This window comes from Vombatus ursinus, unplaced genomic scaffold, assembly GCF_900497805.2.
Source record: "Vombatus ursinus unplaced genomic scaffold, bare-nosed wombat genome assembly UNPS02014830.1, whole genome shotgun sequence".
In the NCBI taxonomy this organism is placed as follows: domain Eukaryota; kingdom Metazoa; phylum Chordata; class Mammalia; order Diprotodontia; family Vombatidae; genus Vombatus; species Vombatus ursinus.
This window is the reverse complement of record NW_020954608.1, coordinates 23948406-23970991: the sequence shown is the minus strand read 5'-3', so window position 1 is coordinate 23970991 and position 22586 is coordinate 23948406. Positions and strand designations below refer to the sequence as shown.

Here is a 22586-nt window from a genome sequence, read left to right as displayed (position 1 = left end):
GATAGATAGATAGATAGATAGATAGATAGATAGATAGATAGATAGATAGATAGATAGATAGTGGAATGGATGGATGGGTGGATGGATGGAGAGATAGATGGACAGATAGATAGATGGATATGTCCTACTAGACTGAAGACTCCTAGGCTAGTTCTATGAGGAAAGGGGCACTTGCCCTACCTAAAATTTGTTTCACTTTTATATACGGCCCAGTGCCCTTCATAGAGTAGCAGCTTACTAAATGATTGTTTAGTTCTTTAAGAAATAAAATAAAAAGAAGGAAAGAAAAATTCCTCCAGGTTAGAGTCTGTTCTTTTTAATATCTAAGTATTAGAAAAACTGTACAAAATGGACATATTCTTATTTTTGTAAACCAATGAAAATATTTTAAGGAATTCAATACATTAATACATTGTGAAAAGATAAAAGATACTTTTCTCCCTTTTCAAAGTATTTTGGGGGCACTTTATACTTCATACTATTTTATAATAAAGTCATTTAAAATGCTTAGGCATTTTTTTGTAGATAACATACTTGTTTTCTGAACCCTAGCATAATGTAGCTTTACTCCATTATGTAGTACTTAACTGAAGTACTTATTGAAGAATCAAGTTCCTTGTTATGATATTGATTCAGGATGCCACAATGAATTGTGATACAGGTAAGATATTGTCAGCTTTGAGTATTCAGGAAGATATAATCAAATTAATTACCCAATTCAAATAAATGACCAAAGTTATAATAGCAGCATGGCAGAGTAGATAGATGACTGAGCTTGGAGTCAAGGAGAACTGGGTTTAAATCCCCCTTTGATAATTACTAATTGTGTGACCCTGGGAAAGTAATTTAACATCTAACATTTAATAACCCCCTCTGACATAAGTGGCATAGTGAATAGAATGCCAGGCATCGAGTCAGGGCAGAGTCATCTTCCTGAGCTCAAATCTGACCTCAGACACTTACTGTGCTACCCCAGGAAAGTCACTTAACCTTGTTGCCTCAGGTTCCTCATCTGTAAAAAAAAGCTGAAGAAGGACATGAGAAACCACTTTAGGATTTTTGCCAAGAAAACCCCAAATGGAATCAAAGAGTAGGACACAACAAAAAAAATGACTGAACTGAAAGGCATATCTAAATCTCATTTAGTGGAGCAAAATCCCACACCTGGATTTCTCTATGCTGTTACAGCTTTTTTGAGTATTGGAATATTAGGTATAACAGTAAAATTCATAATCACGTGACCTCCAAAGAAACAATATTAATTTGGGTAAAGCTGAATTTCCTTGTTGTTGCTGCTGCTGTTGTTATTGTTGTTGATCCTTCATTCTCTAAGAGGACCAATAACATCAAGAGGGTGAAGTCTTGACTCACAACTGAGTTGGATTTAAGTGAGGCAGGGCTGCGCAGAGTCAGCATTAATAGGCAGTAGTTAATAGGGGAATGTGATTATGACTTCATTTTTTTTGAATATAGAAACTGAGGCCCAGCAATCAGTTGTGCTTGGGGCATGCATGGCAAACTTTTTTTTTAACTAAATTTGCAAAAGAGTTCAGAGTTGATTTATGCATATTTAAACAATATACCTTTGTGATTATGAAGACCTTTATCAAGTTTACTTTGGAAGTTTTCCAATTTTTTTTTCTACTATTAAGGAAGAAAGACAACTTCCTGAACATTAAAGTGTTTTTCATGTCATACAATTATTACATGGGGTTCCTGGTGCAATTTCCTTTCCCTTTTTTTCCTAACACAAAAGTGATTGTCCTTGAAATTTCAGCAATATCAGATAACTATAATTACTTCTTGTGCAGAACTTTATAAAGAAGTAGTTCATAAAAACCAATATATTTCTAAAAAATCCATTCCTTTAAGAGAAGGAAGTTCAAGGTCAAATTAACCTTTTGGTAAATTTTAAGTTACAGCCCTGCATTCAATTATTTTCGAAACAATGTTTTTGAATTGCCTCTGCCTTTATCATTGTTGCACTGCAATAGCTTCATTCCCAACAGAGGAAATTCATATAAGTACAGTCTGCTTTTGGCACACTTCAAGGAGCCTTAATTACCAAAGTATAACAAAAACCTTTGCTGTGTGTTGTAGTGGCTTTTCACCCATTTAGGTGATTTCTGTAGCTTGGATCTCAAGAACAGCATGCTAAGCGAACTTACGGCTGTGAATGTGACAAAAGACAATTAGAATAACAACACTATTGAATAGCAGTGAGGGAATGGAAAAGAATGTCTTAATCCAAATTTGTACTTGGTAACTAGGCTAAGCACGTAAATGATCAGAATTATTAAATCTTTAGTCCCTAATCTTCCCTTCCCTCATTTTTTTTCCCCTAATGTTAAATGGGAAGCATGATGTTGACTATTCATGTTAGGATGATAATCAAAGGGGGAAAAAAGGAGCAAAACCCTTAGATGCTAAATGTGAATTAGAAGTAAAATTTTCTCCATTTGAAAGAGCTAAAGGACTATGTTGATAAGAAGGTGACCAAACACATATGGACTCTAAAAGTAGCAAATTCAATTCTAAAACTCTAGATTTTCCATTTTACCACTTTGTTACCTGCAGATAGATATGGGATCCACATTATCATTAGGGTCAACTTTTTGAATGCCGGCTTGGAGTACTGGACTTGGTATCATACCTAATGATTGGTGTGAATGTTAGCTTTATTATTATAGCTGGCTAGCCAAATAAAGAAATTAAGTGCTTACTATAAGTCAGGCACTCTGCAAAAGTCTGGGGATACAATACAAGCAAGTAAGACAGTCTCCATCCCTAAGGAGGTTACATTTTAATAGGGAAAAGCTACACACAAAGGAAAAATGGAATGGATTTAGAGAAGCATAGGACAATGAGATAGGTAAGAAGAGATTTAGAGCTAGAGTGAGTTGAAGCATGGTTGAGGTTCTTCCTAAAATGGTGGATTGAAGATGGAGTCACCAATGAGAAGAAGTTGGATGTGGAGAAGGGAGAGAAGAAAGTTTCTCAGGGTGATGGTGCATTTTACTGTCTGGAAAAAAATATATTTACTTTTACCATTCTCTTCTTTAATGTTCCATTTGTTCATCTTTCACCAAAAAAAAGTCAATTTTTAGACAAATATTTTAAACCAATCTTTGATGGTAGAGCCAACAAAATTATATATATATATATATATGTAGATAGATATATATATATGTAGATATATATGCATTAAAGTCTCACTTATTCTTTTTTTTTCTCCTCCCAGAAGGATGTTAGGGTCAACTTGGAGAGTTTGAAAACATGAGTTCTGGTCCTAGATCTCCTTCTATAGAAGTATGTGACTTTGGACAAGTAGATGGACCTTAGTCACCTAATCTGTAAAATTAAGAGGTTGACCAAGATCTTTTTTTTTCTAATGTTCTGAAGTTTTTTTTTCTAACTTAAAAATTAGCATTTTTATTTTTATAAAAATTTATTTTCATTCCCTTCTATTACCCCTAAATAAACAAAAAGAAAAGAGAAAAGAGAAAACTCATAACAAATATGTATAGTCTAGCTAAACAAATAGCCACATTGACCAAGTACATAAATGTATATCTCATTTTACATTTTAAATCCATCACTTCTCTGGTGGAAGGTCAATAGATTTAATCTTCTGTCCTCTGGAATCATTGTTTATCATTGTATTGATCAGAGTTCTAAGTTGAAAGCGATTTTTCTTTATAATATTATCATTGTATAAATTGTTCTCATAGTTGTGATCATTCCACTGAATAGAAGTCCTCCCAGTTTCCTTTGAAACTGTCTATTCTACTACGTTCATATGCCAAAAAAATTTTTAGCTCTTTCCCAAGTGATAGGCATATCCTTAGTTACTGTTTTTATTTTTTATTTTTTTTTGCCACTTTGAAAAGAGCTACTATATATATATGTATGTATGTATGTATGTATGCATGTATGTATTGTATTGTATTGTATTGTATTGTATTGTATGTATGTATGTATGGGGCTTTTTCCTTTGGGATTTCTTTAAGGTACATTATTATTAGTGGTATCTCTGGGTCACAGGTTATGCACATTTTAGCGACTTGTGCATAGTTTCAAATTGTTTTCTAGAATATCAGACTGGATCAAAAAAAATCTTTAATACTGTTTTCATTTCTGACATTCTTCTATTCTATATATAAAAAAGAAAAACAAAAATCTCTATGTAGTTGATGAAACTCCCTCTACCAGTCCTGGCAGACTGGCAGACAAGGCAGGTACCTTCACTGCAGTCTACTGTCTTAGCCGTGTAGTAAATAGAGTACTAGGCTGTCCTAAATTCAGATTCAGCCTCAGACTTATTATCTGTGTTACTCTGGACAACTCATTTAACTCCTGTTAACCTTAGTCTTCTCATCTATAAAATGAGATGGTTGGACTTGAGGGCCTCTTTGATCCTTTTCAGTTGTAAATATAGGATGCATGCTTCTATCCTTTGAGAGAGATGCCTGGAGCATTGAGAGATTAAGTAACCTGTGCTCTGAGGCTGACTTTCTATTCTCAGGCAGGCTGCTTCTCTATTGTTCTGAGAGGAGGAATTTAATATCTTTCCATATTTAGATCTTAATTATATGCACCTGGGGTGCTTCAAGACAGGAGATTTTACTTCATTTTCCATTCAATTTCATTTTTCATTTCAGCATACCACCAAACTCATTCATCCAATATGTCTCTGCATATTTCTCCCTTTGATTCTTCTGACAGCAAAGTTCTTAGAGAAAAGTGTGAGTACTGCCAATAAAGGACTTTGTTCCTGTACTTTGTCTGGCTAAAAATAAGAAATCTCAATAAGGGAATGATCTAAGCATTTTCTTTTGTACTTGCAGGATCTATAAACACTCTTCAGGGAATGTTCTTTGATTCATGTGCAATAAACAATGTCAAACTGTCAGAGACTAGTTTAAGACTGTGAGCAGATCATTCCAACAAGGTACATTAAGGTGAATAGAAATGACAACAAATCATTTATAAAAATGAAAAGAAAAAATAAATGTACTGTAGCTGTTTCTACATGTCTTTGTCAGCATTGGGGGCAAATGCCTTAAGTTAATTAAACAGCTAATATTTATGCACCACTTTAAAATGTTCAGATGATTTTACTTATTTTATCTAATTTGATTGCTGAAGGTAGTGTTTCACAATTATTTTTGAGTCTATGATAATAATGAATTAGAACTTTTTTTTGCCTGTTACTTTTTAGCCCCCACCCCCTTTTAAATTCCTTGTCTTACCCAGTTTTACGGGTAAAGAAAAGATGCTATTTTAGGAATGGTCTTATTCATAGCCTTTGTGTTCATATGCCCCCAGTAAAGAACTTCTGTTATAGAGGATCAAAAGAGCTCCCATTCTGCTTTCTAGTGGGGTCCTATTAACCTCTCTTCAGAGACCTATACTGGTTTTGTGACTCACAATATGGGGCTGGGTGAGACTCTAGTGAGAAGCATCACTAGCTGCACATCTCAAACTGGATGTCTCTTAAACATCTCAAATTCAGAATGACTAAAACAGAACTATTACCTCTTTGCCCCATCCCCCAAGTTCTATTTAACAATCCTCCTGTTTTTGCAACTTTAGTGTTATCATTAAGATACCACGCTTTTTCCAGTCATCACAGCTTGCAACATTAGGGTCATTTTTAGTTCCCCGCTTGTATTCATCTCATGCTTCCCATCTTTTATCAAGTCTTGTCATTTCTACCTTCACAATATTCCTCATATGTCCCTTTCTCTCCACTCATACAACCACCACCCTGGTGGTGGCCCATCCTGGCCTTTGTTTGATATTCCTGAGTCTAGCTTTTCCCTTCTTCAATCTATCTTCCACTCACCTGCCAAAATGATTTTCCTAAAGTAAAAGTTTTGATATCATCCCTCTACTAAATAAACTTCAGTGACTCTCTATTACTTCTAAGGTCAAATGTGAAATCCTCTGGCCTTTAAACATGTCATACTTGCCATTCCTCACACATGACACTCCATCTTTTACTTGCTGTCCCTCACTACCTGGAATGTGCTCTTTCCTCATCTTTGCCTCCTGACTTCCCTGACCTCCTTTAAGATTCCGCTCAAATTCCACCTTCTGCAAGAAGTCTTTCAAATGAGATAAAGGCTAATTGTAATCACCATCATCATTTTTCCTCAGTGCCTTTCTCCATTTTTCCTTTACTATCTTCTTTATTGTTAGTGCCTTCCCTCTAAGATCACCTCCCCTTTTACTGTATATGCCTCATTTGCACTTAATTATTTATTTTCTCTCCCCTTAGAATGTGAATTCCTTGAGGACAGGAGCTCTTTTTTCCTGCCTTTCCTTATATCTCAACTGTTTAGCACGACTAACACATAGTAAATGTTTAATAAAAGCTTGTTGACTGATTGACTTCTACAAGAGAATTTTGCTGATTCTCCTAATCGCTACTTCCCCTCTCCAATTTCTTCCTACTTATTGCGTGTGTTTTGTTATTTCTGTATGTTTCACCTTCTCAGTAGAATATGAGCTTTCTGAGGGCAAGGACTGAATTGTTTTTGTCTTTGTACCCCAAAACCTAGCTTAGCTTTTGGCACATAGTAGGCACATAAATGTTTTGAATTGAATTAAATGGTTGAATATGATTTATAGGCATATTCATATTTTACAGCTGAAAAAAACATACCCTAGGTGATTGTTTCTTTTCCATGGGTAGGAAGTAGTACAATCTGAATTTCTGCTCATGTCCTGTCCACATATGGTACTCCTACTATACTCCTTGTTGCTTTTATATAGAGTTGAACTAAAAGCCAAGGAGTCTTAAGTACAAGTTCCATCTCTAACATGTACTACGTGTGTGACCATGGGCAAGTCACTTATTCTCTTGTAATCTAACAACTCTCTATGACTTTTAAATTGTAGTTGCATTGGTAGATATATTTTCCTCACCTGTGAATTCCCTGTAACCAATGGAAATCACAGATCCAAACTTTATCGGTACTTTTATTAAATACAAAGAGCAGTTTAGGGGGGAGCAGCATTGTTTATACTTTATCTGATCTTTGCTTACAATGTCAGTTCTCTATCCACAAAGTGATCTATAACCCAGTTCTTTAACTTTAAAAAATAAAAACAAAAACTGTATTTTAGTTCAGAATATTGAAAGGATCTTTGAAAGTTGAAATTGATTGTATTCATCCTATTTCAATTCTCCACATGTATGCAGAATATTACAATTATTTAGTTATTTTTTCATCCAAAAGTTATGCTATCTTTTCTCCACTATACAATTTAAATATTCAGTTATCTATCTATCATCAAAGATTATGTATGCCAGTTACAACCTTGCTTGGTACAGAGGTGAAACTTGACTTATCTACCAATTCTGAACATTTCTACTTTCATATAGGAATTACAGGGATTATTCCAGCATAGTGCCTATTTTTAATGACAGGTTATATATTGATCAGTAGATTTCCTGTGTCTATCCATCAGTTCCTTCAAAACAGATATACATTTTAAATTTTATTTTAACTTTAGAAATTAGGATTTACATTCCAAAAAGAGAGACGAGGGGACATTTGGTTGATACAGAAACACACTTATATTGTCTGAATAGTGGCTTTTTGGAATAGCCAAAATTTGACAAAACAAACCCAAAATACATGACTATAATGTTTGAAAGTGTTTTAGTGTGATGCACAAGTCATTCAGTCCTCTGATTCTAATTAAATGGTTTAGGAAGTGAGTACATGAGAGACTTGGTTATGGCATGAAATGAGGTTTATTGCAGTAATACATAGGAACAGGTTCTGCAGCCTCTCTCTAAAGATTGCAGTTTCCCATAGGCCAGCCATGTATTGCCCCAGGCCCCAGATTCCTACTGTGAGTAAGGTAAGCTCAAGCAATGAGTAACTTAAAAGTCCCTCCTTAGGGGAGCCATTTTTCATATCTCTAGAAACTAGGTGGTAAAATATTAACATAGCTAGTTGTTCCTCCCTCCCTCCTTCACCCCCAAAGAAGTTTGGTTCCCATGAGGTGGAGGAGTACAGTCAAATATTAGGATTGGCTATGGTTTTCCCACTATCTCAAAGTAACATCCCCTGGTTTTCCTTGCATAAAACTCCAATTAAGAGGGAGTCAGAAAACAAGCAGTACATGCTCTCCCTATCTCTAGTGTGAAGGCCAAGAACTGAAAGAAATTAACTTTTGGGAAATAGAAACATTAGCAGAAAAGTCAAACCCAGAACATGAATCTGTGATTATCATACAGGCATTGAACAGGATTTAGGCCTTTCAAACTGATTTTTAGACCAATAATACAACTACTGTCCACCACTACAGAAAGAACTATTGTGACTTATCATCAGTCTCATGTAACTGGTATTCTGAGGCCTTAAGGTTCTCCCATTGTTTTTGAACAACTTCTGTGTTTGTTTAGGTTTTTTGGCCTCAAAACAGTAATGTCCTCTCTGGCTAAGATACATAACCTCACTCTCCTGATAAACCTAACTATATTACGAAGATTTTCTTTCCCTACCTTTTTTGTTCTCAAACAATTTAGTAGGTTGGGTGCTGGAGCTAGTTTCTTCTAATGTTATTTTTATACACACACACACACACCTTAAAAATCATTCATTGACTTGTTTTAAGGCAATGCAAATACAAATCAATAACTTTAAAAAGTTAATACCTCCACCCCACCTTTTGCCTGGATGCTCTTATGAAAAGGAAATTATCTATGTAGGAAATTATGTATTGCGTGATCCAAAGAACATTTGTCTTGGGCATCTGAAGACCTAGGGTGTAATCTGGGCTCTGATGCTTACTTAGCTTATGTGATCTTGAGCAAATTACATAAATTTTATGAGCCATAGTTTCTTCAGCTGCAAAATTGAGATAATAAAGAATGTGAGGAGAGTTCTTTATGAAATTAAAACTAACTGTCTCTGTCTCTCTGTTTCTGTCTCTATCTCTCTCTGCATATATTAATTTTTGTGGTCTGGAATAACTTCAAAAAATATTCCAATATCATTCAGTCAACAAAGGAATCTACCTTTGAACATTATTGGAAACCTTGCCACAGCTTTCTCTGAATACCTTTGGATGGGCAGTCTGACCAATTGGGATGGTAGCTTTCAAATTAAAACGCTGAGGAAAGAATGCTAGCACTGGGGTCAGAGGACTTGGGTTTGGATTCTGGCTTTGGTCCTTACTGACCTTTGTGATTTATCTTCAGGTTTATCTCCCATTTTACCCTAACATGAGTATTTTATTATAATGGGATATCTGGTGTATAATAATAATAATTTGCTTTACTGTAAAACTTCAAGGTCAATGAAGATGTTCTCTTTCTCTTCAAATTTTATTAAAGGTTTTAAGCTCTATTCAATAGAGCTTAAAAATACAACTTTAAAGACTCCTTCCAGAAGGTGTCTGTCATGCATATGATAAACTTTTACAAAATTCCTTGATAAATCCAATGACAGTGATTACTCATCAACTCTCTGATTAACACTATAAGGTAAGAAATAACTCTTTGCCTGAATTTTTTTGGCTTGTTTTTGCCAGAGAATCTCTATTACTCTTCATTTATTATTATACTTAATTGTGTTTCTGTTACTTCCTGCTCCCTTCCTTTGCCATGTAAGCTTTATGCGTGTGGGTTGGGGGGGGCCCAATTATGTCATTGTTCTCTTCCTTTTGTTCCTCTTCTTCTTACTATACTTAACTATACTACATCATACAATAGCATTGGATAATAGCTATTCAAAGAGGGGATGACTTGATGGATCAAGGTCCTAGAGAGGGTGGGCAGGAAAGAACCGGACCCATGTGGTAGGTAGAGGGAGTGAATCGCATTGAGAAGAAAGAGTTTTGAAGAGATTGGCCAGTATTTCAAATTATAATTTTATATTTGGAGTTTCTGGACCAACCTATTCAGCAGATTCTGGGCTGGATAGCCACTGCTTAAGAGAGAAATCTTCCATTTCTCAGGGGAGAAATGTAAAACAGCAAGTCTTTATATTTTCTGTAAATTTGTAAAAATAAAAACCTTCCAGACCAGAAGAGAAAGTGATATAATATCCAAGGTCCTTGCCCTTATTTGGAAAATTCCCTTTCTGGGAACTGTTTTGAGTGAGAGAGGAAGGAGAAACATAAAATTATAAAATTAGGGGAAACATCTCACAGGGTTTGTCAGAAGTGAAAAAAAAAGTAGAGATCTCATTTCTTTCTCTTATGGAGTTCCTTTCACAAAATTCTTTGAAAGAAAACAAATAATGAAAGAAAGGCAAAAATAAAGAAAAAACCTTTACTTTTTCCTAAGTACCCTCTCATCTTTTTCTTTGAGGTCATTGACCAATGAGTAGAGGGGGGAAATACAGGATTCCACAGAGTAGGAAAATATGATTTTCTTTCTTTTTCTTTCTTTTTTTTTAAATAGGGCCACTAGATACATTTGGTTGATTTATCCTGTCTGTACATTTGTATATTTCACAGTAGACTAAATATTGCTTTTTAGAAAGTTTTTAAGGGGACATTCATAAGTGAGGTTATAAGAATATCATGTCTTAGAAAATAACATTTTGTCTTTAAATTTAGTAAAAAAAATAATTCTGTAATCTATTCAGGAAGAGACTGTAGACAGAAACATAGCTCACTCAGTTTCATATGCAAAGGGATAGATCTTTCTGTAAAACATCATATTTTCTGTGTAGAGCACCTTCTAGCATTTATGAAAGTAAGAAAATTCTGTATTTAACATTTTATTAGAAATACTCAGCAAAAAACCCCTTTTAGGAAACTTAAAAAAAAATTCACTGTTAATGTTCCAGAGCAAATTATGTCAGTTTCTTCTTTTCTCTCATTCTCTATCCTTTCCTTTCTCCCTCTTCTCTTCCTTTTCTTCTCTCTCCTCTTTTTCTCTCCTCTCCTCTTTTCTCCTCTCTCTCTCTCTCTCCCTCCCTCCCTAACTCCCCCTCTCCCTCTCTCCTTTCTCCTCTCCCAAACCTTCTCTCTTTTCCTGTCTTCCTCTTCCTCCTCTCTCTGTCTCTCTCTGTCTCTCCCCTTCTCTTCCCCCCTCTCTCTCCCACACTTTCTTCTCCATATTTACCAGTTACAAGTACATGATCCTTTATATATGTTTGAATGTTATATAAGTATATTAATCAGCACCTGAACACTAGTTTTATCTCTTCCACCTTTCTTCCTTTAGTTCAAAACATACTGCATATATCATTGAGGGAAGTCCAAATTTTACCCATTCAGGTCTCACATTGATGACTTTACAAAGTAGGTCCCTGTTTATTCTGTGTGTGGCCACTTTCGATATTAGTGAGGGTAACTCTGACTGCCTTCTTTCACATTTATGAGACTTGGCAGAAACCTTGAGAAAACAGATCCCTGCCCCTCTCAATAGGAAACATTATTAGATATTAAATAAACATTAGATTTAAGTGAACGGGTACTAACTTTTCTAATAGGAACATGCACTCTTGCTTAAATTATACTTTGAGGTGGGGAAAACACAAAATAGTTTTATATAGACTACAAAGAACTTAAATGGTAAGTGTTAGCAATAACTACATCTTTGCCCTTGGAGCACACCCTTGTTTTTACATACTGGATTATAGTCTTCTGCTTGTACGGATTTTCAGTGCCCATACATAGCCCCACTAACTGAGGACCATATGTGACTGTTTTTTGTTTTTTTTTTTTACAGAACAGCATCATAATCCACTCATTGGTTTTAGGTGAATTCTCCTTCTAGGATCTTTCAGTTACTTCAGGAAGTACTTATATCATTCATTTAAAATGGAAATGGTTTCCAAAGCATTTACTAATTTGACCCACTTCCTGATTCCTTAAAAAACTGGGGGAAACTTTACCATTAAAGTTATATTTGGGGATTTTGTGAAATGAAGGTGGCAAATACCTCCTTCCTTTTAGTTAATGCAGTTGATTAGGCCTTTATTTTGTGGATTCAATAGAAAATGCATTCATTGGAAATTTGTTTAATGCTTAAATGAGCTTATTAGTTTAAAAGCTTCCCAAATATGCTAATGTGATGTGGTAGTTAATGATGGGGAGGACTTTCTTTTGATTAGGAATAACTGTGTGTGCTAAATCCCTTCCTTTTTGTCAGTCTCCATTTTCATAGTTATAGTAGCTTTTTAAAATTGCTATCTTTTGGGAACCTACATTACTTTTAACTCCTATAAGTCAAGAAAACAAGTAGTTATTAAGTGCTTACTATATGCCGGGCATAATGCTAAACACTCAGTGTACAATAAAAGGGGGGAAAAATGGTCCCTTCTCTCAAGGAGCTATCTAGTGAAAAAAGTTGTTCAGTCATTTCAGTTGTGTCCAATTCTTTGTCACTCCATTTGGGCTTTTCTTGGCAAAAATAATGGAATGGTTTGCTATTTCCTTCTCCAGCTCATTTTACAGATGAGGAAACCAAGGCGAACAGGGTTAAGTGACTTTCCCAGGGTCACCCAGATAGTAAATGCCTGAGGCCAGATTTGAACTCAGAAAGATGAGTTTTCTTGACTCCAGACCTATGACTCCATGCACTGTGCCACCTAGCTGCCCCTAATGAAAAGAGACAACATGCAAACAAGATTTTATAAAAACAAGGTACATACAGGATCAGCTGGAAGTAATCTCATGGGGGAGGCCCTAGCATTAAAGGTAATCTGAAAAGGCTTTTTTAGAAAGGTGAGAGCTCAGCTGAGACTTGAAGGAAGCCAGGAGGTGAGTGGGAAGAGAGTGACCAGCATATGGGGTACAGCCAGTGAAAATACATGATTATGGGGGATGGAATGTCTTTTAGAAGAGACAACATGGAGGCCAGTTTCACTGCATCACAGAGGCAGAGGTTTAGAGTAAGGTGTAGGACAATTGGAAAGACAGGAAGGGGCCAAGTAAAGAAGGGCTTTAAAAACCAGACAGGAGACAAACATGGTAACTTTCTCAAAAGCAACACGGATTTATGGTATTTAGTTTTGTTGTGTCTATGTATTTTTAATCTTTTGCAAATGGATGTGTCCTTTCAGGAAAGCTTGAACAAATTAGGAGCAATTGATTTTGGCTGTTGGTGAATAGGTAAAGAAAAACTAATAACTTCTCAGTATCTTATAGGTTACCAACTCCACTTTGCAGGAGAGAAATGACTTGACAGGGTCAGGATTAGACAGAGTGTATATTAGAAATGAGAACTCTGCCTTGGAGGAATGCTGCTGAAACATGCTGTTGACAGAAATGTGCTGGTGTTTGAAGGACTCATGGCAGAGGTATACCTCCATTCTTTTGTCTCCTGCAAGCTATCAAGTGATTCTGCCTATTCAGAGACAAGGCTCAACTTCAGGAAAATCTTTTCTTAATAGCTGGACTGGCCTGGTTTTATGCAACAACAATTCGGGGTCTTAGGCAAAATCTCAGGCAAAAGCTGAGAGTTAAAAGGGTTTGCATTAAGTGGCCAAATGTTTTTCTTCCCCCCAAAATTCCTAGAGAATCATGACTAGGTCAACACTTTTTTTTATTAGGATTGTAGATTTACTTTAACAGTTTTTATAATGCCATTCATTTTAGATCGAGTGTGTTTATCTCATGTTTAAAGAATTCTTTGTGGATCACTGCAGTGTGACACTGACATGATTGTAATAAACAACTCTTACTGAGGGAAAAGTTTACTTCCCTTATTCATTAACATGTCAGAATCAGTAGTAAAAATAACTTACATTTAAATAGGTAGCATGATGTAATGGATAGAGGTGGGCAACCTCCGAAGCAGGATTTCAAAGCCCACCTCTGACTCACTCACTGGTTGAGACTTTGAACAAGTCATGTAATGTCTCAATGCTCTAGGCAATTCTCTAAGACTACAAATGGAGAGAAGGCTCTTGCCTGGTGCACTGGTAGAGAGAATTTCCCCTTCTGGGAGTTCCCTATTTCAATGAAAAAAAAATTGTTCACTCATAATCCCCTGCCCCTATTAAAATTGCACTTTGTAGGTTACAGAGCACTTAATCTCACAAAGGCACTGGCATCTATTAAGTTCTGAATATATTCCAGGCACAGTGCATAGCTCAGAGAGGTAGGTGGTTCAAATACTCTTCTCCCTGTGCTTAACATGAAAAAGTTCGTTCTCAGGAGAGATGATATCCCCAAGATCATAGAATCAGTTGTATTCTGGTGGGCTTTCCACTAATATATGCTATATGTCTCTCCATTGATATCTGATCTCAGTTTTATTTATATTGCCTTTTTACCTATTATTATCTTAGATTGGACCAATAACTTCCCTCTTTTGGAAACTCTACTAGTGCAACTGTACATTTACTCTGCAACTTAGAAGCCTAGAAAGTTGTCTGGGGTCACTGAGAATCTTAGTGTGTTGCCCAAACAAAAATGTATTAGAGATGAGACTTGAATCCAGGTTTTCCTCACATAGATGCCAGGATCTTTGATAACAGAAGGCTGTTTTATACTAATTTTTTTCTGGACCAATTTTCTAATTTATTTTTTATTTATTTATTGGAACATTTTTGAATAGTGAATGGTTTTAAGTTTGAAAAATTCCATCTATGAATTCATATCCATGTCACCCCACCCTACACACACACACACACACACACACACACACACACACACACACACACACCTTAGGGCAAATAACATGTTTATTGGCAACTGAATTTTTAAGTGGCTCTTTCTACATTAAAGGCTTTAACCACAGAAATACATGTCTTCACTTTAATTTGGTGTCTCACAATAGTCTCTATGTAAGTAGGGTAAGGTTCTGCTTCACTACAAGTTGCCTTTTGGAACATTTTTTTCCACTCGCTGAAAATAAATTTTGTGGCATTTTTCATGTTTTACCCAGGCGCAGATGTCATGGTTTAGGGATATTTCACTGAAATATATTTGGTCACTTTTAAGTTCCAACTAAGTATATCTAGAAAGGGGTTATTTGAGGTAGAAAGTGGTATGGAGTATCTCAAGGCACACACAGACACACACAAACACACAAATATACGTATTCCTTTGGTGCTTGTTTTTTTTTTTTTTTTAATTCATTTCAGTGATTTCATTGATATGGAGGAATTCCCAGTAAGGAAACACTCCACCAACGCAGAGGAAATCTTTGTGTAACATAGCTTTAGAGAGGTGCCCGAAGGCTCTGAAACATTATGTCATTTAGTCAATAAGCATTTATTAAGTGCCTGCTCTGGGCCAGGTACTGTGCAGAGCCTTGGAGATGCAAAGAAAGCCAAAGAACAGTTCCTGATATCACAGAACTTACAGTAACAGCAGATTTTATCAGAGGTAAGATGAGCCCAGGATTTCTCAAAACCAAGGTTGTTCATATATCTGCCACCCATTCTGCCTAATAACCTTCTATGGATTGTCTTCTAGATGTATATAACATAATAATATTTAATTTTCTTCTTTTGATAGGATTGCTATTGATAGAACGAACAGTGGGAACGCAATCTTGTAATTGAAATGTTTTACTCCCTCAATACTCAAACATGGGGTGGGAGAATATTTTCTACTGAATATCTGTCTATCTGTATATCTATCTCTCTATGTCTATCATCTGTAAAATGCTTTGGAAAATCTTCGTATTCAGTAGATAGTTCATATTAGTAATAATATGATTTCACAGAGACTTTTTAAATGGTCATATGAACATAATATACGCACATATTGTGTGCACCACACATACAAATTCATGTATTTGTATTTCATGTAGTTAAATATTTGTTCCTATTTCTCTGTAACTTTGGAAATTTGAAAAGGGATAAGAATGTCAGAATATCTTTCTCTCTCTCTCTCTGCCTCTTTGCTAGTCTTGCCTCTCTCTCTCTATCTCATATGTGTGTGCATGTATTTATATATACATATACACACAGAGACACAAATATGTATGTGTATGTAAATTTTTTCTAACTTTGAATGGAAAATTAACTCCTAAGGCACACTTCACCTCCACCTTTTGTGATTGCTTTTTACAACATATAAGTTCGGAACATCACCCATTAATTTATTATTATTTTAACAATTTTTATTTATCCTATTGTATCTTTTTTCATTGGCATTTGTTCAAATCCATAAATTTATTTTAATACCTTTAACAATCTTCTGATGATTTTTTTATTGAAAATCTACTTAGGGTGAACTAAATTATTTGCATTTTCATCTCTCAAGTATTTAAAGCTTCATAAATTAGTCTAACAAACTAGGGAGATTTATGTTTATATAGATTGTTATGCTGTTCCAGTTATAGAATCACATAATTGTGCATTTTTCTAAGTAAGTCATTCCTTAAACTTGAAACCTTTTTGGATTTTTTTTAAAGAAAAAGAAAAAAAAAGTTAGTTATTTCTAGGGCCTATTTTGACCCAATGTCTAACAAATAGTTATTCACCACAAGAAATCTACCAGTTAATTCATTAATGCCAACTATTTTACACATGAAGAAATCAAAGCCCAGATGACTTAGTTGATATGCTTGGATTCACTTGTGAAATTGAAGGCAGAACTAGGACTCAAATTGAAGTCTTATAACTCTCTTGTCTTTTATTAATCCATCGGGTCTCGATGGCTCTCTGTGTAACTGCACAGTTTGTGGCCTTCTAGTCTCGTTCCACTGCACGTCATGCCCCTGAAAACTTCATCTCATGATGTGAATGTGGGAATTAAAATGGGCAGTAATTACCATTAGTGAAATTGGTGTCAGTGAATTAACATGAGATCAAACTTTGTGTTGGCAGAATGCTTTTACACCCAGCTAAATGTTAAGTCTTTGGATCACTGAATTAAAAGAATATATATATTAAGTTAATATGGATAATTTATTATGAGATTAGTTGAACAAGCAAAGGATTCTCTTGAATCAGGACTCCTAGAATTCTCTGTACTTACCAGAACCTGGATCACTCTAACCCCCTGGCTCTTGAATCTCCCCATCTATATAGGTGCTATACTGATGTCTTCTTCTAGCTCAGGAAAAAAAAATCCCTTCTATTAGAAGATTAAAGTATTAATTAATATTTGTTGCAATATTTTCAGTACTGACACTATGAGGGTGAAGGGTTTATTCTCTGCTGCTTGTCTATCTTGAGTATAAAAATGGGATTCAAAACTTTCTTAACTACCTAAAGAAAAAAAAAACCTCTTTTATTGATGTGTATTGTCTTTATCCATCTTTAAATTAAAAAATATTTTGACCCACCAAAATTCCATTACTCTTACATTTATCAATTGTAGCTTACTTTAAATACAGGTACATATTATTGCTAAGTTATAGTTTGGTATGGTCTTGAAACTATCCTAAAGAGGAATGTGGGGAAATTAAATATTTCTCTAATGTATAGGCACAATGAACTGTTTTAGCAAATATTTGGGAAAAATTGTACCTACAAATAAATAGTAGCATGTGTCCATGCCTTTAACATTACCCTCCTTACCATAACAAATATTTACAGTCTATTTTGTAGTAAAAATGTTTACAGAAGGTCTTTTTATTTCTGAGTAGCAGTCAAGATGTGAGTTTTACCCTAGCAAGCAACATATGATTTGGGATGCAGTTACATCGGAGAGCTCATTGCCTTACTGTATTTAGGGTGTTTGAGGTTATGGTCCATGAACTTGAAACCTGGAGAAATAGAGTATTTTTTTCTACATTATAGTCATCACTTCTCAAATCCTTCTCCACCCTGAAAAAAGAATAATATGTTAACCTTCACCATTTTGTAAAAACCAAGTTTGGATTAGGAATGTATTTTAAGAATGTTCTTTGGTTTCTTTCCTTCATTTTGTGAACAACATAAATGTACTTGTTGGATTTAACTGTACTTATTTTGCAATGTTTGTAAATGTGCCTAGATTTAGTTTTAGGGTACTGATCAAATAATGACATCATTCTACTTTCTTTAATGTTACTTGTAGTTCTTTTTTTAATATTCCTTATTGATTTTCTTATCACAATCATTTATTTCTTCTCCATTCTATCCATAATTTTTTTCAATTAAATTGCTTCATACTTTTTTTCTTCCTGAACCCACCCCTTCAATCTTCCTCTCCTTTCCAGTCACCAGCTGCCTACCTCCTTATCCTTATATGATGTAATGTGTGCCAAATTTAAGTGTAGGCTTTGATTACCTAGACTTTTATTGTGCTCCCCCAGATGCTTGTTCCTTTCTCATTTTCATCCCAGAAGCAGAGAAAAACACTGTTTTTTTTTCTTAAAGATGTTGTATAAATTAGTGAATTTATATTTTAGATATACCATGTTAGAAATGACAGCTTCTCTTGTTTTTTTATCCTTTAATTTTAAGAAAATTTCTCAATTTTCCCATATTTGAAAACATGTGACCTTATTTCTGTTCACTTTCTGCCTTTCAAAAGATAATTTGAAATTGATGAAACAGAGGTATTAACTAATTTTATGCTGATAGCAAAAATAACTTTAGAACTTTGTGATGTGGGTATAGTTGACCATCAGATATTTCCATTTCCATTGTTGAACTTACAAGGGTATTTTAATTTGAATGCCAGAAGTTCCTTTTAATTTGTTGAAAGAACAGGCAGTAAATGATGATGCCAGCTTAATTATACAAGGCTAATAAAATCATCTGACTTGTGTTTCTGGTTGAGAATGAGCAGATAATTATAACCAGACACAGAAGCTGCATCTGCTTTCTGATCCCATTCACATGGTTTATGCCAGATGCTTAAATAGGGACTTTCTTGCATCTGTGGAATCTTCAGTAAAATGAATGAGGGCCTAAAAAATTGATATAAGAATTAGCTTAAAATGGGAGTTTAAAATCACAGTATTGTATCTCTAGAAACAGGAAAAGAAAGGAAGATTTTAAAAAGTAACAGGTTTTGTAGTTCAAATTAGGTAGACTGTAATTTGAAACTCACTTGTTAGCCTAAGAAAGAAAAAAATATATATTTAAAAGACTTTAAAAATAGTGAAGCTGATCATGGATATTTTCATCACTTTTAAAGTTAAATCAGTTGTGAAATGAAACTATCAGTTAATTGTATTTTTTAAAAAATACATTGTTAAAGGTTAGTAATAAAAGACATAATGCATTAGCAGATGGAAAGCAGACCTCAGATTGAGAAAGACCTTGGTTCAAATCCAGGCCCTGACATATATTGTCCTATAAAGCCTGCAAATGACTAAATTTCTTAAATGCTCAGGAAAATTTCTAAGACTTATTGCACAGCAGATACCAATATTTATTAAGTAGAAGGTAACTCAACTGTTACCTATACCAATGAAATTGCAAGTTTGTTGCTCCCTCTCCCCAAAAAAGGGTTTTCTTTTTTTATAAGAAGTTTTATTTTGATAGGCAATTGTTATTCATGCTATTAAAAATCATATCCATTGTAATGGTACTTTTGTGTTTCAAACTAGAAAGGACAGGAAATTAATTTATCTTCTTAATAGATTCCTATGTATACTGTTTTTTTCCCTAAAAAGCAAAATGCCTTAAACAGAGTATAATGCCCTTTTGTGAAAAGAACCTCCAGCTTTGCAGTTTACAAAAATACTAAGGATATCCATGATAAGTCATCTTATTTATCATGTTATACTAGAGTAACAAATTGACAAATGAACAGAAATAATGTAGGTGATATATAAACAAAATATATTAATAAAAATATATTTTTAAAAACAGCGACTCAGAGGGCAGAGAGAAACCAGGAAGTAGCCTGAGCTCTCCCTAGTTTCCCTTGGAAACAATGTTAAATCAAACCTCTAAAAGAATTCTGGGGTGACAGAATCCATAGAAAGACAGAGTGAAACAATTTTCCAGCCCTGGATAACTTAGAAGGACTTCAGGAAAGGTCTGTCTCACTTGAGTAAAAGGGGAGCTCAGCCCAGCCCAGGTGGTGTCTGGGCAAGCCAGCTGGAGGCTCTCAGCCACAACACAGATCAGCACCTGAAACTTCACAGTCCTGGCTCAGCAGGCCAGTGGTACAGCAGGCCAGCTGTGAGACCTTCAGACCCAGCCCAGCAGGTCAACTGCCAGCCCTGGAACCCAAGGTACAAAAGAGAAGACTAGGTTGAGCCAGTGGGCATAGTGTGCAAGCCACCAGCCCCAGAGGGCCCACCACAGAAAGTCAGTGACCAGGCCCCTGGCCCCCAGTGTAAGAAGATTGGGACAGTGTCCCCTGTACCCCAGGAGCAGAGCTTAAATTTTTAAAAATGAGTAAAAAGAAACAAAAAAGAACCCTGAACACAGAAAGCTTCTATGGAAACAAGGAAAATCCAAACACAAACTCAGAAGAGAGCAACAATGTCAAAATGCTTACATGTGAAGCCTGAAAGTGGAATATGAATTGGTCTCAATCCAAAAAGCCCTCTTGGAAGGGCTTAAAAAGGATTTTAAAAATCAAATAAGAGAGGTAGAAGAAAACTTGGGAAAAGAATTGAGAGGTATGCAAGAAAATTACGAAAAAAAGAGTCAGCAGTTTGGAAAGGGAAGCACAAAAATTGACTGAAGAAAACAACTTCTTAAAAATGAAAATTGGCCAAATGGGAAAAAAATCCACTGAAGAAAACAACTCCTTTAAAAGTGAAATTGGTCAAATGGAAAAGGAGTTACAAAAGGTAACTGAAGAAAATAATTCCTTAAAAATTAAAATTGGGTAAGTAGAAGCTAATGACTCTATAAGACATCAAGAATCAATGAAACAAAATCAACAGGATAAAATAAATTGAAGGAAATATTAATTATCTCATTGGGGAAAAAACAACTAACATGGAAAATAGATCCAGGAGAGATAATTTAATAATTATTGTACTACCTGAAAGCCATGATCAAAAAAGGACAACATCTTTCAAGAAATTATCAAGGGAAACTTCCCTAATATTTTAGAACCAGAGGGTAAAAGGGTCATTGAAAGAATTTGTGAATCACCTCCTGAGATTCCAAAATGAAAACTCCAAGGAATATTGTAGTCAAATTCCTAAACTATTAGGTCAAGGAGAAAATACTGCGAGCAGCCAGGGAAAAAAAAGCAAATATCAAAAAGACACAGTCAGGATTACACAGGACTTAGAAGCTTCTGCCTTAAAGGATTAGAGAACTTGGGATATGATATTCTGGAAGGCAAAGGAACTTGAATTACAACTAAGAATCAACTACTCAGCAAAATTAAGTATAATCTTCCAGGGTAAAAAATAGATAGTCAATAAAATAGGGGACTTTCAAATTTTCCTGATGAAAAGACCAGAGCTTAACAAAAAGTTTGATCTTCAAATATAAGACTCAAGCGAAGCATAAAAAGGTAAACAGGAAAGAAAAAAATAATTGCGTTCAATAAAGTTAAACGGTTTACCTCCCTACATGGGAAAATGATACTTGTAACTCTTAAGAACTGAAGGCAATTAGAAGAAATACACTTAGATAAAAGGTATGGATGTAAGTTGACTTTGATGTGATGATTAATACACACACACTCATACATATACCTGTGTGTGTGTGTGTGTGTGAGTGTATTAAGGGAGGTGGAAAAAAAGATTATACTGAGAGAAGAGGAAAGAGGGATGTAAAACGGAGTAAATTATATCACATGAAGAGGTATGAAAGACCTATTAGAGTAGAGGGAAAGAAGGGAGGGGGTGAGCATTATTTGAACCTTGCTCTCATTGAATTTGGCTCAAAGAGGGAATAACATACATACTCAGTTGGTAAAGAAATCTATCTTACCCTATGGGGAAGTAGGAGGGGAAGGAGAAAAGAAAAGGTGGGGTGATTTGATAGAAGGAAAGACAGATTGAGGGAGGCAGCAGACAGAAGCAAAACACTGGTGAGGAGGGACAGGGTGAAAGGAGAGAGAGAAAGAGTGAGAGAGAAAGAGAGAGAAAGAATAAACGGGAAAATAGGATAGAGGAAAATATGTAGTAAGCATAACTGTGAATGTAAATGGAATGAACTCTCCCATAAAACAGAAGCAGATAGCAGAGTGGATTAAAAACCAGAAACCTACAATATATTGTTTCCAAGAAACACATTTGAAGCAGAGTACACACAAACAGAGAAAAGGTAAAAGACTAAATTAGAATACATTAGGCTTCAGCTGAAGTTAAAAAAAAAAGGTAAAAAAAAAGCAAAGGTAGTAATCCTGATCTCAGACAAAGCAAAAGCAAAAGTAAATCTAATTAAAAGAGACAAGAAAGGAAACTACATCTTGCCAAAATAGATAATGAAGTAATAGCAATACTAAACACATATACACCAAGTGGAATAGCATCCAAATTCTTAGAGGAGAAGTTAAGTAAGTTACAGGAAGAAATAGACAGCAGAACTATACTAGTAGGGGATCTCAACCTGCCCCTCTCAGAACTAGATCTAACCACAAAATAAACAAGAAAGAAGTTAATGAGGTGAATAGAATTTTTACAAAAGTTAGATACGGTAGACCTCTGGAGAAAACTGAAGGAGATAGAAAGGAATATACCTTTTTCTCAGTGGTACATAGCACCTGCACAAAAATTAACTATGTATCAGGGAATAAAAACCTCACATTCAAATGCCGAAAGGCAGAAGTATTAAATGCATCCTTTT

General features: G+C 35.1%; 1 protein-coding gene across 3 annotated transcripts in view; it reads left to right on the top strand.

Moving 5' to 3' along the window:
- SEMA3D (semaphorin 3D) overlaps positions 1-22586 on the top strand; it is a 256333-nt gene that overhangs the window by 45527 nt on the left and 188220 nt on the right. The window contains exon 1 of one of the 3 annotated variants that reach the window (XM_027838814.1): positions 4929-4951. The exons of the other annotated variants lie outside the window; for them this stretch is intronic. The gene's annotated coding sequence lies outside the window, so the exon portion shown is untranslated. Of the gene's footprint in view, positions 1-4928; positions 4952-22586 lie in introns of those variants that run through there. 3 annotated transcript variants of the gene reach the window in all.